The sequence below is a fragment of the Oncorhynchus nerka genome, linkage group LG22, assembly GCF_034236695.1.
Source record: "Oncorhynchus nerka isolate Pitt River linkage group LG22, Oner_Uvic_2.0, whole genome shotgun sequence".
NCBI lineage: Eukaryota > Metazoa > Chordata > Actinopteri > Salmoniformes > Salmonidae > Oncorhynchus > Oncorhynchus nerka.
The window spans coordinates 11,796,858-11,804,550 of NC_088417.1; positions in this window are offsets into that span (position 1 = coordinate 11,796,858).

Consider the following 7,693-nt stretch of genomic DNA (forward strand, 5'->3'; position numbering starts at 1 on the left):
GGTATTTGGTTAATAATATAAGGTATACTGTTAACCGAGGAGTTTTAATGAATTAAAAGTATATTTTGTAATGGATGTTTATGTTATCCTACAGAAAATACTCGTCTCATTTTAATTCACTAAGCCTGATTCATGCCAACCAAAGCCAGCACGACATAGATATTTTCTTTACATGGCACTTTACAGCATGTCTTGGCTCCACCTTATAATCAAGTTGTAATCAATCAAATGTATTTTATAAAGACCCTTTTTTTACATCAGCAGTTGTCACAAAGTGCTTTACAGACACCAAGCCTAAAAGCCTAAAAGAGCAAGCCATGCGGAGGCAGAAGCACAGGCAGACGGGGCAGGGGGCGGGGACTTCTGATGTAATACAACCAATGGGTCAACAATATTCTTATTATGTCATGATAATATTATAGGCTAACGGGGTGCCTCGATTTATTACGGGAGTGCTCTGCACTTTCGGCCACTCCCCTAAATCAAAAGTTTCCTACAGCTGAATCTACCATTCAAACCCATCCTACAGCTGAATATATAATTCAAACCCATCCTACAGCTGAATATATAATTCAAACCCATCCTACAGCTGAATATATAATTCAAACCCTTCCTACAGCTGAATCTATAATTGAAACCCATCCTACAGCTGAATCTGTCATTCAAACCCATCCTACAGCTGGATCTACCATTCAAACCCATCCTACAGCTGAATCTATAATTCAAACCCTTCCTACAGCTGAATCTATCATTAAACCCTTCCTACAGCTGAATCCATCATTCAAACCCTTCCTACAGCTGAATCTACCATTCAAACCCCTCCTACAGCTGAATCTACCATTCAAACCCTTCCTACAGCTGAATCTATCATTCAAACCTGAATCTATCATTCAAACCCATCCTACAGCTGAATCTATCATTCAAACCCATCCTACAGCTGAATCTATCACTCAAACCCATCCTACAGCTGAATCTATCATTCAAACCCTTCCTAATTCAAACCCATCCAACAGCTGATTCTATCATTCAAACCCTTCCTACAGCTGAATCTATCATTCAAACCCTTCCTAATTCAAACCCTTCCTACAGCTGAATCTATCATTCAAACCCTTCCTAATTCAAACCCTTCCTACAGCTGAATCTATCATTCAAACCCTTCCTACAGCTCAATCTATCATTCAAACCCTTCCTACAGCTGAATCTATCATTCAAACCCTTCCTACAGCTGAATCTATCATTCAAACCATTCCTACAGCTGAATCTATCATTCAAACCCTTCCTAATTCAAACCCATCCTACAGCTGAATCTATCATTCAAACCCTTCCTAATTCAAACCCTTCCTACAGATGAATCTATCAAAACATGGGAAATATTCAGGGGCCAACATTTTATAATAACATGCTTGTTTCCTCAATGCGTTGTATGAGATTTGTGTAAAATTAAATCAAAATGACAGCGAAGGTCTAGTTTCCCTAAGTCCTGCAGCAAGTTTGCCCCCATGTCTCCTGGCATGTTTGTCTCACAGTGTCTCCTTGCTCTGCCGTTGTGTGTCATGTCTGTTTCGATTTGTTCGGTCTCCTTATGACTCGTCCATAATGAAATGTCGGATGTCAATCCAACTCTGCTTATTAACTCTATGAGGGCCAGGTGTGTGTATGACATTATAGGAAGTGACTGTTGCGCTGAGGTGTCGCATGCTACTACTTCCCGTCAGTCACGTCCCTGGTGGTCACACGTATCTGAATATCCAGGTTGAGGTAACGTGGAGGGCAGTTACTCTGAACAGGAAAAGAGAATAAGCTACAGCCGGTGGTAGAACTCTACCATATCCCCACGGGACACGTTACGCATCACAATAACATGAAATAGAATTGATCAGATAGTACACTGATGAACCCCTTTAAGCCTTCCCCAGGTCATGTCTGTAAATGAGAATGTGTTCTGATTCAATTTATCAGGTTACAGCAACAATAAAGGTTGAATAAAAACAATATTCCAATATAAATAAACCCACTATGCAGTGCCACGTAAAACGGCAGGGCTGTAATATTGAATCTCATTCTTCATCTAGTTGTAGCAGAATCATTCGAGGGCCTCTTATGATTGGTTCTAGTGCAAATAGGGCCTTGGATGGACCGTTCTTGTTGACGTTTATTACATTGTACACATCCTCACCGTAACCTGTCCCCATCACTACATGTGCACTTCATCTGCTATTGCAAAGGTTCTTTTTTAGAACTAATTTGGAGCAAAAAGCTGTCCCAGGATCCAAATTATTTATACATGATTAGATGCCACAGAACAAGGTATGATATAAAAAAAGAAAATGTGTTTGCTCATTTGTTTGTGCATTGCAGAATATCGTACACTTTTAACCCAGTAAGGATTTCCTAAATGAATGCCTGCAGCGTTAAAGTGCGCCTCCTTCACCCAAATGCCTTGGAGCTGCCACATCCTGTATGTAAACAGATGTGTTGAGGACAACGATCTCCAGTTGCCGGGAACGATCCATAGCCCATGGGAGTATTTCTCATGCCGATTGTGATACATAATCCCGGGTCACATTAGTAAGAGAATACACTGTGGGGTCACCCATACAGCCGTGAGGCTTCCAGAGGCTTCTGCATACCTCAATCGTGATATCTCTTTGCCCATTACACTGATTTGTCTGGCTTGGATGTAGGGCCTATGCAGAGCTGTCTCCCCCGCTACCTCTCATGACCTGTAAGGTTATTGTCTGGATATTTAAATCTACAGATGCACAAGATGGAGGGGATAGTTCGTGAGCAGAGACATGCATGTTGTCAGCACGGATTGTTGAAATTGCGTATCGGTGCTACCTCCGATTGCCGGGCTGGAACGAACATGGGCCCAGACACGGGGCGGCTGTGTGACAATTTGAGAAAAGCCTGAGATGGATGGAGATAGACATCGATTGAAATCCTACCCCAGCATCCTCTCTGTCTCACATCTCCCCAACACCAGAGACAAGACAGCTTTCAGCTTTCACAAAGGATTGGTGGATGAACAAACCTGGTACATAACATTTCTGTGTATCAGTGTTGGCCTTGATGTAATAGAAGCAATAGATTGTGAGGAGGCTCCAGAAAATATTCAATGTTTTTAAGAGCAGATACAGGAACAACTCAGTAAATATTATATCCCCCTGAAAGGGCCATAAACTCAGACTGTGACACATTTCAAACCTTTAATAACCTCTAAGAAAAGTGACAATCTTTCAGTGTACACATGTGCCCTGCTGGCTCTAGCAGTGGAAGTACTGAAGAGAGTCACAACACCAGTGCTCCAGGCCTGCCTTGGGGTCTCCAAGGAACTGACAAACCAGCCTTCTGCGCGTAGCAAGAACGCGACCCCCCCCTTCCATATCCAAGACACACACACACACACATTACACATTCACATATCTGTGTTGAGGGTGGGGGTAGGTGAGAGGACGACATGGTGGAACGAGGATATTTTCATGGCATTTGTAGTCTTTCCGTTAACACTTGTGACAGGAGATCAGCATTGGTACAACCAAGGAGGAGTTTGAGCAAGTTGAAAGACAGTTTGTCCGTCTCCTTGCTGCCATGCCAACCAGACGCTGGGGGACACAGTACCAGCTCATAGTAACATCCCAGAGAGCATCCAAAAACAGTCAGTTAGGAGTATTAATTAATATTCAGAATTATCTAACCTTCAGCCATGTCCCCTCGGAAAAATAAACCTCAGTGGAGGATTTTGATCATTATAGCTTCTGAAAACTCAGATGGCCTTTATTGAAGTTGCCCATTGGCCACGCAGGTTCTCTCTCCGTGATTCAGACAGATTATTGGTGGAAACTATTGCGGTTGTGCTCTAGCTATGCCCCTGAGGATGGTAACAGAGACTCCCATGTAGAGTTGTGGAGAACGTGCAATACACATGGACTTCAAAAACACACAGACACACACTTATGCACACCTATGTGGATATGTAAGTTACACACACACACACACACACACACACACACACACACACACACACACACACACACACACACACACACACACACACACACACACACACACACACAGCATCTGACCTGTGTTGTGTACAGTTTAGCGAGGCTCTCTGCTGTTTATGCCGGGCTGGATATTTATTTCAGCCAGCAGGGAGCACTGTGGTTCTTTTAAAAAAAACTGAGAGGCCCTCCATGATCAAACACAGAACATGGCCGTTTTAAGAGGCCAAAGCTTAATCAAGTCCATCAGAGAAAATAGCTGTTGTGTGACTGTTGATGGTGCAGCAACACACACCGGAACATTCTAATCATAATGGCCGACACAATTATCAGACACAAACCAGTTGTATCTGATAAAAAAGTATTGTTCAGAATTTCTGGTTAGGAATTTCTGGACAGACAGTTTTGTATTGATCTTCTACAAGTGTGACTGATCTCAACATCTCTGTCTTCCTCATGGTGGGGCTGGATTCTCATTGTGTTACTATGTGTTACTACTACATTACTATGCTATAGTAGAATACTGTACATTGTGTTTACAGTACCATACACATTACTAAACTCAGCAAAAAAAGAAACGTCCCTTTTTCAGGACCCTGTCTTACAAAGATAATTTGTAAAAATCCAAATAACTTCACAGATCTTCATTGTAAAGGGTTTAAACACTGTTTCCCAGCGCTACAGGGAGACAGGAAGGACAGCAGATCGTCCTTGCAGTGGCAGACCACGTGTAACAACACCTGCACAGGATCGGTACATTCGAACACCACACCTGCGGGACAGGTACAGGATGGCAACAACAACTGCCCGAGTTACACCAGGAACGCACAATCCCTTCATCAGTGCTCAGACTGTCTGCAATAGGCTGAGAGAGGCTGGACTGAGGGCTTGTAGGCCTGTTGTAAGGCAGGTCCTCACCAGACATCACCGGCAACAATGTCGCCTATGGGAACAAACCCACCGTCGCTGGACCAGACAGGACTCCTCGAAGGAATGAGTGTTGCACCAAGGCCTGTACTTTGGAGCTGGATCAATTTGGAGGTGGAGGGTCCATCATGGTCTGGGGTGGTGTGTCATCGGACTGAGCTTGTTGTCATTGCAGGCAATCTCAATGCTCTGCGTTACAGGGAAGAAATCCTCCTCCATGTGGTACCCTTCATCCTGACATTACCCTCCAGCATGACAATGCCACCAGCCATACTGTTCATTCTGTGCGTGATTTTCTGCAAGACAGGAATGTCAGTGTTCTGCAGTGGCCAGCGAAGAGCCCAGATCTCAATCCCATTAAGCACGCCTGGGAACTGTTGGATCGGAGGGTGAGGACTAGGACCTTTCCCCCCAGAAATGTCCGGGAACTTGCAGGTGCCTTGGTGGAAGAGTGGGGTAACATCTCACAGAAAGAACTGGCAAATCTGGTGCAGTCCATGAGGAGGAGATGCACTGCAGTACTTAATGCAGCTGGTGGCCACACCAGATACTGACTGCTACTTTTGGTTTTGAGCCCCCATTTGTTAGGGACACAATATTCCATTTCTGTTCGTCACATGTCTGTGGAATTTGTTCATTTTATGTCTCAGTTGTTGAATCTTGTTATGTTCATACAAATATTTACACATGTTAAAAATAAACGCAGTTGACAGTGAGAGGACGTTTCTTTTTTTGATTATGTTTTAGTGGAATAATGTACATTGTCTTTACAGTACCATTCACATTACTATGTTTTAGTAGAATACTGTACATTGTCTTTACAGTACCATTCACATTACTATGTTTTAGTAGAATACTGTACATTGTCTTTACAGTACCATTCACATTACTATGTTTTAGTGGAATACTGTACATTGTCTTTACAGTACCATTCACATTACTATGTTTTAGTGGAATACTGTACACTACATGACCAAAAGTATGTGGACACCGGCTCATTGTACATGTCATTCCAAAATCATGGGCATTAAGACGGACGGAGCTGTTCCCCCTTTGCTGCTATAACAGCCTCGTCTCTTCTGGGAAGGCTTGCCACTAGATGTTGGAACATTGCTGCAGGGACTTGCTTCCATTCAGCCACAAGAGCATTGGTGAGGTCGGGCACTGATGTTGGGTGATTAGGCCTGGCTCGCAGTCTGCGTTCCAATTCATCCCAAAAGTGTTCGATGGGGTTGAGGTCAGGTCTCTGTGCAGGCCAGTCAAGTTCTTCCACACCGATCACGACAAATCATTTTTGTATGGAACTCATTTTGTGCACGGGGCATTGTCATGCTGAAACAGGAAAGGGCCTTCCCCAAACTGTTGCCACGAAGTTGAAAACACAGAATCGTCTAGAATGTCATTGTATGCTGTAGCGTTAAGATTCCCCTTCACTAGAACTAAGGGACCTAGCTTGAACCATGAAAAATAACCCCAGACCATTATTCCTCATGCACCCAACTTTACAGTTGGCACTATGGATTGGGGCAGGTAGTTTTCTCCTGGCATCCGCCAAACCCCGATTAGTCCGTCGGACTGCCAGATGGTGAAGTGTGATTCATCACTCCAGAGAACATGTTTCCACTACTCCAGAGTCCAATGTTGGAGAGCTTTACACCACTCCACGTGACGCTTGGCATTGCACATGGTAATCTTAGGCTTGTGTGCGGCTGGTCAGTCATGGAAACCCATTTCATTAAGCTCCCGACGAACAGTTCTAGTGCTGACGTTGCTTCCAGTGTCCGTTTGGAACTCAGTGGTGAGTGTTGTAACCGAGGGCAGACGATTTTTACGTGCTTAAGCACTTGGCGGTCTCGTTCTGTGAGCTTGAGTGGCCTACCAATTCGCGGCTGAGCCGTTAGTGCTCCTAGACTTTTCCACTTAACAGTAACAGCACATACAGTTGTCTGGGGCAGCTCTAGCAGGGCAGAAATTTGACAAACTGACTTGTTGGAAAGGTGGCATTCAATGACAGTGCCACATTGAAGGTCACTTAGTTCTTCAGTTTGGTCATTCTACTGCCAATGTTTGTCTATGGAGATTGCATGGCTGTGTGCTGTCAGCAATAGGTGTGGCTAAAATAGCCAAATCCACTCATTTGAAGGGGTGTCCACATACTGCTGTATATATAGTGTACATAGTCATCTATACGGTACTGTAAAAACTGCATTTTATTCGAATGCTGTACATGTTATTGATCACAGTGTCCCTCTCTCTGTAACATATAGGAGTTGGAGGTGAGGCCAGAACCAGCGGACCAGATCATTCTATCCTCTCCATCTATCTTCATGTCTTTAGGCCATTACTTTGATCCACTACGCCCTGGAGGACCCAAGGGAAAGCACAGGGCACATGGCTTGTCTCTCCTATGGTTGTGTCCAGTATATCCCTACTGAGAGATCTGTATAGCACACTCCAATAGAGAGAGAGAGAGAGAGAGAGAGAGAGAGAGAGATAGAGAGAGAGACAGAGAGAGAGAGAGAGAGAGAGAGAGAGAGAGACAGAGAGAGAGAGAGAGAGAGAGAGAGAGAGAGAGAGTGTTATTCGGCCTTCTCCTACTCTCAGGCAATGGTCTGACTCTGGCTGACATCTCCAGCCCCCCATCCAGCCGCCATTATCTATATGAGGCCATCTTTATTGGCAATTTCAGCCCAGGGACAGATGGGGTTGCAGCCATGGTAACATCCACCAGGTCTCACCTGAGACTCACACACTGAACGATA